This window comes from Falco peregrinus, chromosome 1 (genome assembly GCF_023634155.1).
Source record: "Falco peregrinus isolate bFalPer1 chromosome 1, bFalPer1.pri, whole genome shotgun sequence".
NCBI lineage: Eukaryota > Metazoa > Chordata > Aves > Falconiformes > Falconidae > Falco > Falco peregrinus.
In genome coordinates, this window is record NC_073721.1 from 21,837,881 (window position 1) to 21,856,552 (window position 18,672).

At 39.0% G+C, this 18,672-nt stretch overlaps 1 protein-coding gene across 8 annotated transcripts in view; it reads left to right on the forward strand.

The window, feature by feature from the left end:
* The window catches only part of PCDH15 (protocadherin related 15), an 821,537-nt gene that overhangs the window by 509,955 nt on the left and 292,910 nt on the right, over positions 1-18,672 (forward strand). Inside the window, exon 1 of one of the 8 annotated variants that reach the window (XM_055808467.1) lies at positions 4,292-4,312. The exons of the other annotated variants lie outside the window; for them this stretch is intronic. The gene's annotated coding sequence lies outside the window, so the exon portion shown is untranslated. Of the gene's footprint in view, positions 1-4,291; positions 4,313-18,672 lie in introns of those variants that run through there. 8 annotated transcript variants of the gene reach the window in all.

The following is an 18,672-nucleotide window of genomic DNA, read 5'->3' on the forward strand; positions in this document are numbered from 1 at the left end:
CGTAGCTGTGATTGTCATTGTTCCCCTGTGGTGAGGCCTTGCTTCATCTCACTAACCAACATAAACTACTAATTGCAACTAGTAATCTACAGTGGTGATACAGTTGATGGGAAGAAGAGAGAACCAAACAGCCAAAGTGTCTGATGCCAGGGGCTGTCTGCCAGGGTGTCCTGTCTCCAAGAATGGGTGAACCTAGTTCTGCCCAGAGGAAGCAGGTAGAACAGTCCGCTGCTGTGCGATGGGTAGAAATACAGTGTCACAGAAGAAGGGCAGTTGAAGAGTACATAATGGCAAAATATTTGAGGTGTGTTTTTTTCTGTTTCCTAATAATTTCTACTGTTTCATTTTTTTCTCTTGACTCCTGTAAATGCTGGACTGGTGATTTCATAGAATCTGACTGCAATTCCAGTGTCTGATGCTTGAGTGGAAATGGCTTGCTTGGAGCCCAGTGTATTTGTATTAAGTTGGAGTTCCCTGCCTCAGTATGTTTGTATTTGTGTGTGCTGACTATATACCCTGCAGAAGACTCTTCTCCCTTTTGTTTTGTTACTTTGGAAGTAATATTCCTCTTTGGTACTACATCATTCAGTGACAGAGATTTAGGTTTTTTTGAAGGTGGTGGTATTTTCACCTCACCAAGGAGAGGAGTCTTCCAAATGCCTCTTCTGCTGCTTTAATGTCTTTGTGGTCCTGATGTTAATCAACCTCTTTAGAAATTTTCCATACAGTTTATTTCCAGCATAGGTGGATTTGCAGCTGTGCTAAAACTTGTTGGGAAACAGCAAAGTGAACCCTGGTGGTTGCTGGATCACGTTTCTGCTGGAGCCGACCTGGCTCTGGTAGCAGCATGGGGCAGTGCTCCTTTCCAAGCATTTGTAGTGTAGATGTTGACTCATCCCATTATTGAATCTTGTGCCTTTCTCAAAGCCTCAACAGGTCATTTCTGCTGCTTTGAGCAAATGATGTGCTCTTCCTTTCACAGCATAGCTATGCTGAGGTTTGAGGGTGTATTTTCTGTGGGTCTTTAAGGGAGAACTCCCCAGTTATCAGGGAAGGGATGAGCACACTTGGTGTTTGGGTGTACATGGGGGCAAGGTGTACTGAAGTATACTGGTTAATAGCAAAAGACTGGTCCATCTCTTGTGATGTTAATTTTCAACTGGAGACAAGTAAAAACTCCTGATTTGGGATAACAAGCTCTTGATTGTGGTCTCACATACTGGCTGAATGAGCAACAATTAAATAGTTGGAATAGAAAGAAAGAGAAATTTGTAAGCAGTATGGGGGTACCAATACTGATAACGGGAAAAAAAGAGTATGTAGCAATATTGATGTTAAATGAAAATAATAATAATAATGGGGGAAACAAACAGGAAGGAGAATTTTTTTTTATATGTGAAGCAAAGGCATGAATGCAAAATAGAACATTTTCCAACTTAATTCAAGAGCTGTATTTTGAAATTCGGACTTGACAGGTCATTACCACGGAGACATAGCAAGCTGTTAGCATACCAGTGTTTAAATTCCTGCTGTGCTAAGTGGATCTTTTTGCCTTGTTTGAAAAACTCCTCTTCCTCTTTGATTTGTATGTACTTGAGGGCCAAGAGACCTTTGGTATTATCTCATGCTTGTAAGAACAAAGTTAATTTCCAGCTGTTTGTACTATAATTCACTTGCTCCATGCTAATCTATATCAATCAAATTTACTAACTTCCTTTATCAGAAATATTTATGCCTACTCAGAACACATCTAGTTAAAATTGATTGCATCTTAATTGGATCCAGTATGAAATATTTTTTTCCTGGTATGGGAGTGTTAAAATGGAGACTGTTAAAAACAGAAAAGATAGAGAATGTTCTCTGTAGCGGTGTTTAAATATCATTTAAAGTTACAGTTGTGAGAATAACAACTTTTGAGCTGCTCTCTGTACTGCTTTAGGGCAGTGACCAAGCCTCTTCCCTAAGTGCTAGTACTTAGCCAGAAGTATTATAGGATTGCAAGGTGAAAGGGCATCCGGAGCTCAGTCCTCATGCAGTGTGGAAGAATGCCTGCCATTTAATGTTGTTCTAAAAGCTGGCTCCATTTCATGATTAGTTTTTGATTTACAAGCTTCTTTGCTAACCCCCTGTTGTTAGAGAAAATGGAGTGGGCTGGCTGCAGTGCAGAGGATTTAGGTTCAAGTCTGAGTGTGCTACCCTTGTGTGACCTATCCATCATTACTGGCAAAGTGAGTACTGGGAATTACTTTGAAGCCATGATGCATTGTCCAAGATTTGTCTGGTAAATATTCTTCCAGCAAATTGAGAGGTGTGTTATTATTGTTGGGTGCAGAGCACAATGGAATGAGCCATTACCTGCATGATCATCAGTATCGCTGTCAAAATGAACTCTCAAAAAATTAGTGAGCAAGAGCCACATTGCCAACGTATATTCAGTGATAATACTTGGATTTTGTGGCATAGTAAAAGATAGTGGAATTAGAAAAGGAAGGAAAAGCTGTGTAATACTCATTTATGCACCCTGTCTGAGCTCCTTGATCCAAATCCTACCCCAATAAAAGGGGATGAGGGGCCTGAAACAGCAGAAAGAGCTCTAGGCTCTGTATCTCTCTGCCCTAGTGGAAGAAGTCTTAAAAAGAGGTGATAAAATTGAGCAGGCTGGTAGTCATGAATTTCAGATACATTAAGGTTCCAGACAGTAGGGTAAAACTGCCTTTCTTTCTCAGCCATGTAAAATTGCCATATAAATTGGGCAGCATGTATTACACAGTGAGTTGACACTACATGAAAACTTAAACGTAGTATGTTTTCATTTAAGTGTATTTTCACAAATTAAACAATGTAAGTAATCAGGAGGTAAATAATGTGCTTAGCAGTTCCTCCAGATTTTTGTGGAGTGTTATGGCTCCTTTTAATAGGTGCTGTTTTAGGGTGGATTTCATTTAAGCCAAAATGCCATTTAAAGTTAGAAGTCTGTAGGGAACTTGAGGAATGAATGATTTTGACAACTGAGTAGTTGAGAGAATTCATCTTCTGTGGAGGAAAATCATTGAGACTCAGCTTTCTTATACATGTATAGGGTAGAATTTGATTAATTTCAGGTAGAAACAAAATGAAGAAGTGCCTTGGGAAGTAAGATTCTATTCCAATTAGACCAGCTGAGCAATCAGACCAAGACCAAATATGCAGATTTTTGTAGTAATGCTTGAAGTCTTAAAAACTTTAGCAGCATACTGAAATTTGTGTGCTTCGGACAGCTGAAATTACTGTTGTAACAGATGCATCAGAAACTAGTTGGAAGGTAGAGAGCTGATGGGATTCCTGCATCAGGAGAAAATGAGATGAGAGTAACATGGTGGGTTGTTTGATGTGAAAGCACATCACACACCTGAAGAAAGCACAGATTTGTAAAAAAGGGAAAGTAATGCAACAAATACGCTAGTATCTCCATAGGCTGCAGTTTCATGCCTGGAAAGGAAAAGTTGAATATTTGTGCCCTACCTGACACCTGGGCAACCTGGAAGGCCGAGAAGACAAAAGATGCAGTAAGTGGGGGCGGGCTGTGGCTGACCCATATAGAGCTGGTAAATGGTAGTGCAGCACAGTGTATCTGGTGCGCTGGGCACTGTAGGAACCTGTGTCCTGCAGTAGTGAGATGGAGAAGCCATCCCCGTGGCTTCCTGAGCAAGGCATGGTGCCTGATTCAGGTGGTAACTGCCAATATGTTGCGTTTTAATAGTGACTTTAATGAACTCTTTGATGGTATCTTTATAGAAGCAAATAGTCATTTAGGTCTGTAAGGTAATAAATAGTAGGAAAAATGCTAACTGTTTCTCCTAGCAGGAGAACTTGGAGTTATTGTGTGCAATTTCTAGGTTGCATGATTACACAAGGAAAATGTTCCAGTAGTGCCTCATCAAACTATGACACCCACTGCCACAAAGTAGTCAAAATGTGAGTGAGCTCAAAAAAGGAATCTGAATCATGGAAAAATGTATATCCAGGCCTTTTTAAGGTCTCTGTAACATGATGGTCCAGCTACATTTGCTGGCTCTGGATTTTTCAGAACTGGTGATTATGGAAACCTTGAAACTACAGCAGAATGTTTCCCTCTGCACCTAGTAAACAAGACAGATATTCTGATACTCTCCTAATATTCAGTTGCCATTGAAGAAAGGCTGTTGGGACAGATACCTTTGAACTGGCTGTAGCCTGATGGCGCAGTGGAGCCTCAGGAGCTGGTGGGGTATGCATGTCTGACTTTGCCTTGGGCTGGCTACGGGACCTTGCTGTAAAGAAAGGAAACTCTGAGGTAAGAAGAAGCTGTCTACTCAGTTCTGTTGAATGGAGCAACAAAAAATCTGCAGTCTGCTTAGAAAGAGTTGAAGAAGGAAGAAAGCAGGAAGAAATAGAGGGCAAACTCTGGTCAGCTGGGGGGGAGGGTGTGGGGGTGGAGTTTGATACTGCTGGGATGGAATTTTTTTATATTTTCAAGAGGGAACATAAATGCAATGCAAACTCTCAGAAGATGAAAATGTACTGAAATAAAACTGTAAATAGGAGCAGTTGTAGTGCATCAAAGTATGTGTGGTAAATTTCTGCTGGAAATGAATGGATATGTCAAAGAAAGTTACTGGCAATAGCAAGATAAAGCCAAATAATTATAGCTGCCATAGGCAGGACTCCAGATTACTCCAAAAAAAAATGCATCAATCTAGTATAGTTGTGCCCGAGAAACACCTGCTAGTCACTTTTTTACACTATGGTAAAATTCATGCTTTTAGCAAACTTACTTTTTCCATAATACTGTGTGATGAAAATTAACTGTTTGTTGAATAAAAACAACCACCCTTCTGTCTTAATGGAAAATGTGATTGACTGCTGCAGCTGGGCACTTTTAATTTAAGCTCTGAAAAGACAATGGCCTGTTAGTTGCTTGTTAAATGTATATACAGTATATTTTAACTTCACAAAGTGAAGTTAGCTTAACTGCTCTGTGAAATAATGTGATTTATGGGAAGTTTTCACATTCTTTACTGTCTAGAAGTTTTACAATGGATAAAATAACTCCATTTATTTGGCATTGGTGTATTCCCTAATATGACAGAAAAGGTACACCTTATAGCTTCTTATTTCCAGGCATTTACACACAGCAAGCTCTGGCCACATTGTTCTAGTACTTTACAAGTCCTGAGGTAATTCCTATGAGTATATATTTTGCCTTTTACGAGAGGAATACTTGTGCGCTGTGCACTTGAACAAAAATGCAGTTGTGGAAGTAGTGCATTGCTGCATAGCTGTAAATATGATTTTTTTACTCCTTACTATTATCAAGTTTAAGCTTCAATTCATAATAAATACTTTAAAGGTATCTAAGCAAAGACTGACTCCTCGGAGATAGCTTGAATTTAAAAAGTCTGATGTGAGTGGGTTAGTGAATGAACTCTAGTCTGTAAGTAGAGGCAGTAGGCCTGCCTGGCCATGGAGCCCTTGCTCTGTGCCCACATACAAATGTGCAAAGGCCTGGCGTGCAGCAGCATGGGCCAACTGATGGTCCATACAAAAGGGTTATCATCTTCTAATGTGCTTTCTGATTTTGAAACATTAGCTGTTCCTGTTTGTTTCTCTGAATATAAAAGGATGTTGTCCATGTTCGCTTTCATAACTTCTCTTTGAGGTAGGTATCTGATAGAGGAGAAAGATGCTGCTGAGCCTTTGTGTTTGTGAAGAATGGGGAAGGACAGAGAAAGATACATGCAGTGTCTTTGTTTTCATGTTTGAAAAGAAAAGGTTTGGGTTGGGTTTTTTTTCTGTATCACAGGACAAAGGGGGAAGTTTTAGGTAAATATACTTGGGGACAGGGAGAATAGGCTGCAGAAAAAAAAAGGAGAACCATATGCTTTGAGGAAACGCTGTAAAAAAAGCAGTAGTAAAGGACATCAAGTAAGTTTATCCTCTTGGAACTATTCGTTACAAAAAAAATGTTGTTGAAAGCCTGGCCAGACCTATAGAAGGCAAGATTTTTATCTGGATGTTTGTGAAAGCAGTTCACAATGAGCAAGGGGCATCTAGCAAGCTGGACAGAAAGGCACGAGTGAGGAAGATACTTGGGGTGTTTTTCTTAATGAAAAAGTCTCAGTTAGGAAGGAGCAGCTGGCTGGTATACTGCTCATCTACAAACTTAAGATGACAGTTGCTGTGGTTTGTAATATTGACTTCAAAAGCTGTGGTACATCTCGGTTGTGTTCAGGTAATTCCCACAGAAAGATTACTTCATCCTTTGTAACAGGGGCATGGGATAACCACAACTGTATGCCAGCCTGCTGCTGCCAAAGGACTTAATGGGAAAAAAAGCATCTTTGTACGTTTACTGCTGCATTTTTGGTTTACCTCAGTTAAAATGACTCAAAAGAAAGCCATCTGCAGAGAAAGCAGACTTCATTTGTTCAATTGCTGGTGGGATTACTTGCTTTGAGTCGGACTGAGTCTTTGCTGAAAAAGCTGCTCTCTGCAGTTGTGGGTTTTTTTGCTTTCCCTACAGCTGAGCATGGAGCCAAATCTCTAATTTATATTGTGGAGTGTTTTAGTGGGTACTACAGCAATTGCTGATATGGGGAATTCTTTCACGCATGGATTGTCTGTATCTGATTTAGTAGCTTCAGTTAAACAGGCCAGTTAGCTCCATAGCAGATAGAACAGAAGATTTCAAAGTAGGCAGGAACTTTGAACAACAATTTTCAACAATTATTCTTGTTGGAGATTAAGTATTTTTACCTGAGCAGAAGACCCAGAGCTGCATTAAGCATTTGAGAGGAAAGTTTCCCTGGAGAGTCTGTGGCAGGTAGTAACAAAGATCACTCTGCAAGCTCTGCTATCACAGACATAATGAGATTAAGGGTGACAGGGAGAGTTACATGATTTTCCTGTGAATAAGATTTTCTTTGTATGCATAGGTAGAATTTGACAACTCTTTTGTCAAAAAAACCCAAAACCAACCAAACCCAACGGAACTTATCATATAGTATTGAAAGAATTTTCCAAATTTTCAATTGAAAGTGATGTAAATTCTGAAACTAACTTGTTTCTTTTGCCCTTGCACTGAAGAAAAGAAAAACAAAGAAACCAGAAAGCAAAGCGAACTTTCAACAGCCATAATGAATCTCAAAATAAGAAAATTTCAAAAGCAAACTCCCCTCCTTTCCCTCCCACCTGAAACATACTGGTTTTAGACTGACCAGAATTACATGGAGACTGGTTTGGTTTTTTTTTTTTTTTTATGGCTGCCACTACATTATAAACAAAACCAGTCAAACACAACCCAAACAAAACAAACAAACTCCACAGTTTTAATTCTGCCTATATAGTTCAACACTAAAACTGTTGATGCTGGTGAATTGTTTGTTGCCTCTGCCACATGGCAGTGACTGGGAAACACCCCTTTACAGTCAGTAAAGCCACCTGATGACATTATGAATGGAGCTATTTCTTGACTTGAAGAATGACGTGGTATATGTGCTTTTGGTTAATCTGCATGTCAGCTAGTTTAGAATTTTAATCAATTTGTTGTGCATCTGTGTGGAGGTTAAAAACTGACTTTTCCGTATAAACAAGAAACAAGGCTTTGTTTTGTCTATTCTAGACAACAACAATTGATGACTTTGGATCTAGGTAACAGCGGGAAAAGTGTCTCATCAACATTTCTCACTTTTCATGTTCTCTTAATGATTGCAAAAAACAAATTGCCGCTTAAAGATATCATCTTGCACCACACCCGGTAGAATTCCCCCAGACAGCAGACTTGGCTGCTCCAACAGGCTTCAGAGTGCTGCCACCACCAAATCTCCCTCTTTACTGTATTTTTCTCTTCATTCTTTCAAATAAATGGTCTGGGAGTCATTTGAGTGGGTCTGTTTCAGCCTCAATTGCATGTGTGGAGTTGTTGTGGTGTATGCCCCCATGAGGTAACATCATACCAGAGAGTCTGTTCATTATCTAAATTAACATATTCAGGCATCCTCCTTCCTTCAGTTTAGCAGAGTTCTCACATAATGTGATTATCAATAATAAACTGTGTTATTATTTCCTCCATACGCCATTCAGTCACATAAATTTAGGTCACATAAATTTATTTGCGTAAATGTTGATTATTCTCATCTCATTACTGAATGTGCTTTTCAAGTTGGTTCTAAGTTGAACAAGTCATTTCAGCTTTGCAGAACTTATCAAGAGCTTTTCTGTGAGACTTCTGACTGTGGGATCAATTTTCTGCCCAAATCCCCCAACGCCTATTAGGTAAATAGCTTTTCATGGTGCATTACAAGTACTACTCAACTACCCAGATGTTATCATTATTCAATATTAATTTGATTATTTTTTTAAGTGTTGTGTCCAGTGCACTGAAAAGTCTACTTTGGTGTTTTTGGTAATCGTTTCCACATCCCAACACCCTCTTTTCTGAAAATCAAGTCAACTGTATTGTTCTAATGATGTATTTTTACATTTAAAACTACTAAAATGTTTGGGAGTCAAGATGTTGATTTATCTTACATGGAATAATTTTTTTTCCTAGCCCAATTTGGAGTATGACAGGTTTCTGTCACTAGCAGCAGGGCTTATGCATTTTAAACTGAAGTAATTTTTTTATTTGCAGCTACTACTGTTCAGTTGTTCACTTGTGATCTGAACTGGAAATGTTGTCATTAAGTCTTTGCTAATAAAGGCAAACAGCTGAATTTGAGGGGGAGTTAAATGCTGTTTGAATATAGTGGTTTGGCTTCATTTACACTTCCATTAAAACAGTATTCTGCATTAAATTTGCATTAAAAGTGCAGAGGTCAGTAGCTAAGTGTGGGCTGTGAATGCTGTAATTAATCAGAATTGCCAGTGATGTGAGAAGATGAGGTGGAGCGCAGCAGAGCATGATCAGTACTTTTCAGTACTGGGTACAAGAGGTCCATGGTTGGCAGCCATGGTGGGAGCCCGTGAAGAGGCCAGGAGCAATCAGGGACCTGTGGGATACCTGTGAATCCCAGCCAGGGACTTGCATTTCTGGCAAATCAGTGGTGGTCTCTGCAGAGGTTCCCTCCTTCTTGCACTCTCTCAAATCTAACGTGTTTAATCCCCCAAATCCCAGGGATTTGCCCATAACCAGGAATGGTGAAGATGATAGTTTAAAATTAAGGCAAGAGAGTTCTGTATCTATGTGAGTGAATGTAAAGAAAGAAATTCTAAGTACTGGCATTAGGGTGAACAGCAGCAAAGCTAGGAGTGACACAACCTAATAGTCTTTGTACCTTTAGCATAGAGATAGGAGAGCAAAACTATCAGCCTAAGAAGATTTTTTTCTTCATATCTCCTTTTGCTAAATGCGTGTGTTTAGAGGAAGTGATTTATTCTCCAAGTTTTCTCCAAACTGCTGCCAGATCTCAATACTGCAGCTGATGCAGCAGTAAATGGGTTGTCCAGCCTGACTGATCCTGTAGGAAAGCAGCCCCTTCCAGTCTCCATACGTGCAGACTGTCTCTGTGGCTGTCTCTGTGGTGCCCAGACTGGAAGCTAAACTCAAACAGCTTTCGAAGATGCCTAAAGAGAAATGTGCATGGCAAGTAAAGACTGTAGAGAACCACACACCAAAGAAGAAAAATGGTAGAACTGGTTGTACTAGTCAGATTTTACTCTGTGTTTTGGACCACTGAGTAGAAATACTTCTGGGGTTAAAGCAAGGTTTCAAAATTTAGTTTGTTTCCAAAGCTAAACAAGAAGAGTTGGAACAAAGTTAACACTTCACATTTAGTGTAGTTCATGCCTAATCCCTGAGGTCAGTTCTTAATTTCCTGTAATGGAGTGGTATTTTTTTCTATAGGCATATTCATGTGAACAAAATACCAGTTAGTTTTTAAGCCTCTCTATTTTATTGCAAGAATGTACTGGAAATGACAATAGTCTTTATATTAAAAAAAGAAAAAAAAACCCTAAAGTTTGAATGCCCATGAAGATTTACTTCTAACAACATTTATTTGGCTATGTAATCAGCTATTACCGTACTTCTCAAATGACACTGGTTTTCCCTTGGGATGCTCTGACCTCTTCAAGGATAGTCTTATGCAAACTGAGAAAAAATTAAAGAGAGTATCTTTTGTAACAACATGTCAAAATGGAAACCAGCACTGAATATTCAATGCCAGCTGCTCAGGGGTAGGCAAATACATTTAGATGACATGGTAATGATGCTGCAGGAAAGAAGAATTGGAGGGAAGGGGGCAGCTTGTAAGAATAAAATTTATGGCTGAGTATATTGTTATCTTTTCCTCTCAGAAAAAAAAAATATGCTTCATTTTATAAATTATTTCTATTTGTAGATGCTTATTTTATGTGTTTGGGAGGCAAGGAGGAGGGGAAGTAGTACAGTTTATTCCAAGATAGTTTAATACACTGTACAACAGTATAGTTTATTGAGAGAAAGGATTATAGATTTATGATACTATTACTGTAGTAAATGTCATCAACACAGTGCTCGATCAGCGTTATCATTTCTAACTGGAAAACTGGGGTTTTTTTGGGCAGATTGCCGAGGCTTCCTGCACTTCTCAGGGCTGGGCTTATGCTAGCTACTGTTGGGACTTCACTGCCCCAGGCTCAGCTGTGGTCTTCCAGTGCCTTGTAAAAACTCATCTGGTGCCCCAAAAGGATAAATGTTTTCTTTGCAGTTCAAGGGAAGGAATTTGTGCATTGGCTCAAGATATACACTCCCTGAATGCCTGATGCATGTTTCTCTGGGAGTTGTGTGTGGGTGTCAAACAGAGCAAGCCGGTGCCACTGCAAATGCTGTTGTTTGACCTTATTTCTCATTTTAGTTTGTTTGGAGTCAGACTAGAATATCTCAAAAGATGTAATTTGCAAGTAGCTGTAAGAAATTATTCTGATAAGAAAGGACAGCAGAGAGAAGTACTTTTTAAAATTGTATTGGGTAAGTATTCATAACTTGTTGACTCCAGTATTTAGAAAAAATTCTAGATTTTAGTTTATGTCAAAGCTAGTAGATAGGTGCTTGGTTTAAAAAATGAATTTTGGAAAGCAAAATATAGTCATAATGGTGCTTTATCAGGTATCTCATTGCTCCAAACATCTCTGTAAGTTTGTTTCTGGTTAGCAGTTTATGAGGGGATTAAGCTACAAATGTGAAATAAAACAGGCCAGCCTACAGTTGCCCTTTGCCGTTCACTCCTGTGAATGCTATCTTGTAGCTCTGTAGCTCCTGCTCCTTGTGGGGTTACCTTGTTACCGTGTTGTGGTTTGGATGAAATTGCTCTAAAAGTTTCAGGATTATCAAATCTAAATGGCCTATAAAGATTGTTTTATATTACTGACAGGTGGAATTAATCTCTGTAACTCAGGATAGGTTATAAAGCATGTATGTTCAATTTATCGGCGGGCATCAGGGTGGATAATTCCAAAAGCACCTGCTGCCCCGGCTTCTTCGTGCACATGTGATTTAAAGCATACATTCATACATATTCAATAGATGCCCGAGAATAGGTTGAGTTAGGATAATTAGTCTATCGAGAAGTCATTAACATAAGTTTCCTCCCATTTGTGCTTGCACACTGTCTCCTGGTGGTGGTGTGGGGGTCGTTGTCTCGAGTTTCTTCAAAACGAAAAAAACAGGACAGATCACATACCAGTGTCTCCTTATCAACACATGAGCATCCCGGGTCCATCTTATCAGTACAGAGGGCCCCAGGACTGGGCCTAATTTGCAAAGTCATACTGTGAAGCCCCTCTTTGTACATACAATGAGAGTTTTAATTATTCTAAGATTTCTATATCCTATTAATCTAGTTATTTCTAAGCTTTCTATCATTACGGTATGAATTGTCTGCCTCAGTATGTTTCTATCTTCATGAAACGGATTTACTTTTAAACATAAAAAAACAACCAAAGCCAAAAAATCACCAGGTAACTGAGGTAAACAGTGTCATCCTTTGAATATAGGAACATTCATTTGGAGTAACGCCTTTGGCCCCAGTGCACTGTTTTTCCAGAAATCTTTGCAGCAACAATTGATCTGTTATTTCTGGGTTTACGTAAGTAATGGACAGCTGTGGTTGTTGAAGGTCTTGGTAACTTACAGGAAAATGTAGTAGCAAAAAAAGTCTTCGGGCATTGAGTGACTTGTTCAAACAAGTGAGTAACAGAGATGTTTTAACAGATGTAACGAAAGAAGGGAACTTTCTGCTGACCCTGTTACATATTTAGGTAGTAAGCTGTATCTTTTTTCCTATAAGTTCATGGAGTTCTGAATCAAAATAGTCCTTAAAAATATCTCTCAGGACCTACATACTATAGACTATTAAATTAACATTAACCTCTGTATTGCAGGGGTAATGTTATAGTAAATAATAATTCTATATCTGAAAAAATACTTTAAGGGATTGTACCTATTTAGTGCATTGCATTTCATAGCAGTACATTTATTACATTGCACTTACATTTGGTTAACCTTATGATTAATTTCAGTGTTTAGTCTCTTTCTCTTATTTGATTCCTTAACAGTATGCTTTTAACATTTGGATGTGGTTCTCATATTGTTCTCTAACTCTACCTTTCATAACTGATACTTCCACCTACTAGCAATGTTCCTCATACAGAGGGATCAGGTAAGCTCTTGTTCTTTCCTGTAGTCAGACTGATTCACATCTTTCAATGCATTCTTGTGTAGTATTACTTATGCACGAACAATATCTTTTTTCTTTACTGAATACTTTTCCGTTTATCAGTTTCTTAACCAGCAGATATGAGAACTGCAGTCACTTTTGCAGTTTTGCACTTTCGCAGAGGCTAAGCAGTGCTGTGCAGAGTTAAACTGACATTCCTGTTTCTTTCTGTCTTCACTCTTGATAATGTGTCTAAGGATAGCACAGTTTTGATTCAGTGTTTGAGAGGGCAAGCAGAGTAGCTTGTCCACAGTGATTTCTGAATATTTTTCAGAACCAATGCACTTCAAGGAGTGTCTTATTTTGTAACTATGGACTACATCTCCTGTTTTTTAGGTACTTTCCATTTGTATCAAGCAGCCTTTGAATGCTTTGGGCCTGCTTCCTGTGAAAAATATGAAAGCTTAAGATTTGGACTAAGAATTCCACACGGTAGTTTGTAGCTGCTTAGAGAAGTTATTCTTAAAAACACCTCTTCAATTTATTCAAAGTTATTCATCACATGTGAGAAAGCAATAAAACGTTATAGAGTATGTGTGTGGCTTAATGGGCTGGGTATTTAATAGGATCAGATGTTTTACATTTGTAGATGAACCGGGTTACATTTTTAAATAAGAAATATTTTTTGTAAGGAAGTGGATTTAATACCATGTTAGCTGTTTTCTTTGTGAAAGGTTATTAATCATGTTGCTTTAAAATGTTACAATGTCAAATGGAATTCAAAATAATACCTAAAATTTCTGACCAGACTGCTAAGTTCACTTTCCTGTTTATAACTTTTGCTTGAGTTAGCTTTGAACAACTGGAAGAAATCTATTTCGCTTGGCCTCTTTAAACAGACAGAACCACGTATGCCTTATTGTTCCACATTGGGAGCAGAATGGAAACTGAATACTGGTAGGACAGTGACTCTTCTGCCCCAATGAAAAGGTAAAATGGTGATTAACTAGGCAGAGCTGTCCAAACTAAAATTCAACTGTTAGCAAGCATTAGTGTTTCTGAAATTGCGCTCTTCACTTCTTTGAGGTTGAAATTCAAAATGCCAGAAAAAGCAACTTTGTCATTGTCATGCATAAGATATCAGCAATTATGAAAGGGTTTGACTAAAACACTTCATGATAAAGTGCAATTGCAATTACAGGTAAAATATGTGGACAAGCAGGGGACTGATTCTGCAGTCCCTGTGCAGCACAACTGTACTTCCCTCTTAAAAGAATTGATTTTGGAGCAGTTTCTTCACTAGTTAGTGAATTGCTGGATTTATTTGGACAGCAAAAGTGCTTCTCATAGAAGATGTGTGAGACAGACCCGTCCTATTCTGTCTGCTTACCAGCTCTGCCTCTCCCTTGGGCTGGAGATCTCTATACTAACGCAGTTACAGCTGGATCCAGGTCTGAGTATAAAGTCAAGCCTAAACTTCATTTAAAACTTTAAACTTTCTCCCATGTTGCTTCAAGCCTTCACTTTAAAAGCTGGAGAAAATAGGGGGGAGAATTAGGTAGATAACAATAACAGCATGTGATGCTGGGTATTGGCTTTGGTCATCAGTGACTGAGTGATGAGACCTGGAAGCAATTTGAGTGATGAAGCCAAAGTTTTAATTAATTGTTTACACTTGGAGTGTTAATTAGTTTTGAGCCTTTGTGAGCCCATCTATACTGGTAATTTAAGCAATGTGAGGGCCTTTTCTGTGGTCCTGAAGCCAACTGCCATGGTCTGACCATGTCTATACCATTACATTCCCTTGGCCTTCAACACTGCAGTACCTGCATCTGGGCCTTGGGTAGTGGTGCTTCCCAAACTGTGCCTGGCCTTCCCAGTTGGGGAAGGACTAGTTAGCCGGGGCCAGAGATGTCTTGGAGACCATAATAACCATTTACCAGCACTGATTATTGGTCTTCAGTGCTCAGGTCTGTGCTATGGCACTATTTAATATAGTAAAAAAGACATATGCTTATGTGGGAAGGTTGGAAAGTGGGTCAGTTCTTACTGCCTTTCCTATCCCTTGCTCTAGTGTCAGAGTGACTTGCTTTTCAGTAATTTGCTTGGCAAATAAACATTGCTGCTGATTCATTAGCATTTGAGATAGTTATTTTCATCCTTATTGGATATCAACCCTTTACAAAGCAAGTTGACATCTATTTTGGTCTTTTCTATGCAAACAAAAAGCTTGTACAACAAAATAAAAGAGATGCAAATGATCTGTTGCTAAACTTGACAGGTTTTTTGATTTAGTATTGTTAGGCTCTATGTTTCTATTTTCAATTAGCTTTGAAATCTATTTACATACTCTGCTGTTTAGTATTTCTGTCAAAAGAAAGGAAGAGATTGCAGCATGTGTTCAGGAAAGACACAAACTGGGAAATACTGCTGAAAGAAATACTCATCTGCGCAAATAATTTGCTCCTATGGTGTGTTGCTGGAATTGCTCGGTGTAAGGATAAAAGCATGCTGTGTTTGAGAAAGCATCAGAAAATATCATTAGATTTCCGAGATAATTTTTTCCCCTTCCATCAGAAGCTCTTATTTTGGCTTGTGAAATTTTTGTTAAAAAAAAAAACCCAACACCCTAGTCTGAAAATGTAGATGCTTTTTTTTTCATGGTTCAGAATAAATATTTTGAGAACATGAAGAAAATGAGCATGTGAAGGAGACTTTGCTGAAAGTCTGATTTCCTCAGGCTTAAGGTATTAATAGATTTCAAGGGTTGCCAAACCAACCTTTATCAGCAAGCACTGATAATAAACTGTGCAAGATCATAATTAGTTTGGATGCAAAACAATAATCATATAAGAGGTATAGCAGTTGCCAATTGTGCTGTTACTGTTCTGCAAGTTTGATGGACTGTATGGATGCTTCCACACTTAGGTTGGTTCTACTTTCATGAAGTGTTATTTCTGTATCTCTTATCCCTTCTTTTGTAGGTGTTGTGTTACAGGTATGAGTCTGATGCATGGCTGGAGGGAAAATGCCCTCTCATTGAGTCACGAGGTTCAGAAAGGATCTTCATCCTTTCTAAAGACTCTCTCAGAGAGGAGTCTAGGTGCAGCTAGATCCAGTCCTAGTCTCAGACTTGGTCAGCGGTTTAGGTCTAAAGGATTATATGTGCAGCCACTCATCAGAGCCAACGCTTGCCTGTCAGTGCCCTGTTAAGGACTTTTCACTGGAACAGTTGCATAAAGTTGAAAAGAGAGATGATTTATTAAAGTGACAGATATAACAAGTTTGGAAGTGCCGTTGATAAATGCACTTGCTGCAAAGATCGACCTTGAGTTAAGAGTTCAGCGCTTCTTGTTAACAATACTTTCCTGGGTAACATCTGATGTAGTCGGAAGCACAAGTCTTACCAAAGAGGCGTCCTTGCTTGAGGAGGGGAGAGATCCAGGTCCGTCGACCTGTCTGATGGCTGTAGCTCTCGTCCTCAAAACGGAGGATTCCAAATGCCAGTTTGTACTGATGGCGAGGTGGGACTAAGTCAGTTGGTGTGTGCTGACCGGCCCTTAGCAAGGACTGTCAGTTCTGGAAGGGACCCAACAGTTCAGCACAGGGCAGGAGATTCAGCACAGATGTACGGGGCGGGGGGGTCTGTTTGGCTTTTACTGAAGCAACACTGGGCTGTGAGACCCCCACCTCACCCCGGGTGTTACTCAGTTGATTTGAGTGTTAGGCTGCACCCGTCACGTCTGTTTTGTGAGAGAAGCATGTTGCTCAAGTCAAACCCCGCTACTCCCTGCTGACTCACGGTAGCTTCTGTAATCAGTGCCGCCAACAACTCTGGTGTGGTGCCAAGTATTTCTGATTTTCATAGTTTTCTATTGGTACGTCTGCAAGCACAGCTATGAGTTGATAACAGTGACAATAAATGAACTAGATTTTGTGTGTTTTACTGTACACAGAATAAAATAGCATGGAATAACTATACTAATAAAACAGTATAGACTGATATTTGTATCAGTCTGTCCATTGTAATCCACCACTCTTTCTGTTTGCTATCAAAATTGCCTGATTCGGTATTCTACTCTGAAACTGGTGGTGTGACTCTTTCTCTTTAGACACTGTCTTGTCAGTTTCTTGGAATTCTAATTCCTTTACCTCAACCCAATTCATGGAAGTTTATGCACAATTGTAGGTTACAAATGGTCTTGTAGATTTCTGTGAATAATAAAGTCCTTTCCTTATGCTTATTATTTCTGTAATAAAGCAATTCACAGAAAAATAAAGGATTTCTCTCTCCCCATGAAAGAAAATGCTTACCCTATCCTCATAGAAAGGGAATTCTAGGCAGTAATGTACAGAAGGCTTAGATGACTTTATAAAAAAAAAAAGTTACACCCTACCTCCAAAACCAGACTATTACAGGTTAGTACAGAATGAATTTCAAAGACAGAAGCTCCTTTTCCTCTGTCCTGCTGTTGAGCTCTCCTGGCATTTGTCATCTGGGGTAGTTCCTCCTTCATTAGCCACTGCTGAAGCATCACCAGAAATTCCTTCATTCTCTAAAATTGCATCTCCCATTTTCTAAATAGATAAGTTTTCCCAAAATTACTGATTTTCCTCTACCTGTTATGAAGTCGCATATACACTTGATGTGTAGCACTCCATACCTCAAGGATTCTTTTTGCTTATGAAAATAGGACAGATACTGTAGCAAGAGTACAGTAAGACTGAATTACTGTTTAAACAAGACTTGTATCCAAATCTAGTTGAAGATACAAATTTAGGTTTGTTATTTCTGCCTAGGTAATGTTCAATGCTGGCTTTTCCCGGCCCTTCCCAGAAAATTACTTTCTCTTTCCCCTTTCTTGAGGCTCAGATTGCATTGTCTGTGGCTTTCCAACATATGCAGCTGGGAAACTAGAGCCAAACTTGGACGAAACAGTCATGTTGGGGCAAGATTCTGGAAAACAATGGATTTAATTACTCTGCCTTTGTTATTGAATGGGATGTACCAAGAAAATCAAGGTTTGCTTGCAATGCTCATTGTTTCCCTCAGGATACTTCCCTGCAGAATGTAGCACAAGCGGGTCAAGAGGATGGATAAGCATCAGTAAGCTGTCCTTTTTTTGCCTTCTTTACAAGGAGAAAACAGTTACATGTGGTTATTACAGTGCACCATAAATGCATAGGAAATACTAAAAAAAATAATTGCAGATAGCCATAGGCAATGTTTAGGTAGGCCTTTTATAATTTTAATAATTCAACTTTAACATAGAGGGTTATAGGCTTCTGCTGCTCCTCTCAGAACAGTATGCAAACAGGCCCTAGGTTGGCTCCAAATTAAAGGTGAAAACATTCAAGTCGTTTAATTCACACCTTCAGTGGCCATTGCCTGATCACAGTGTTCCCAAATAAATGCTTCATCTGTTTCATTATTTATAAGTCCTTCAGTGTTTAAAGTGTAAATTAGGCTTTTCTAAACAGAGAACCAATGAACCAATAAACCCTGTTGTTGAATAATGGCTAAAGGAATTGGAAAGCAAACAAGATTTACAAAACCAGTTTTTAATATATATTTGTGATCTGAGACACTCTGAAATGTGCCCAGGAACTCTAAAACACATTGCCTGAATATATGGTCTTTCTGAGGAAACATGATGAATGGAAAGCTGTCCTGCACACCATCTCTGTGGGTGCTGTGCTGCAATGCTCATTTTGATGAAATAGTTTGCATTGGAATTCCACTGGTCAAAGACATCACCCCATGCACATGCCTGCCCCCTTGTTCTCAGTCTTGCTTGCCTGTATTAAGAGCTCAAGTCCCACTGTATTTTGTGCAATCCCAGTGATGTATTTTTGGTTAATTTTGAAATACGGGTTTCCATTTTGAGAGGCAAAACTAGCCAAAGTTTGGCATTTCCTGAATGTCAAAAATCTGTATTTCCAAATAAGTATTTTTTCTAGAATCAGAATGAAAATCAGAATGATAGTTTTCTGTTTTCTGTAGAATAGAAATAGAACT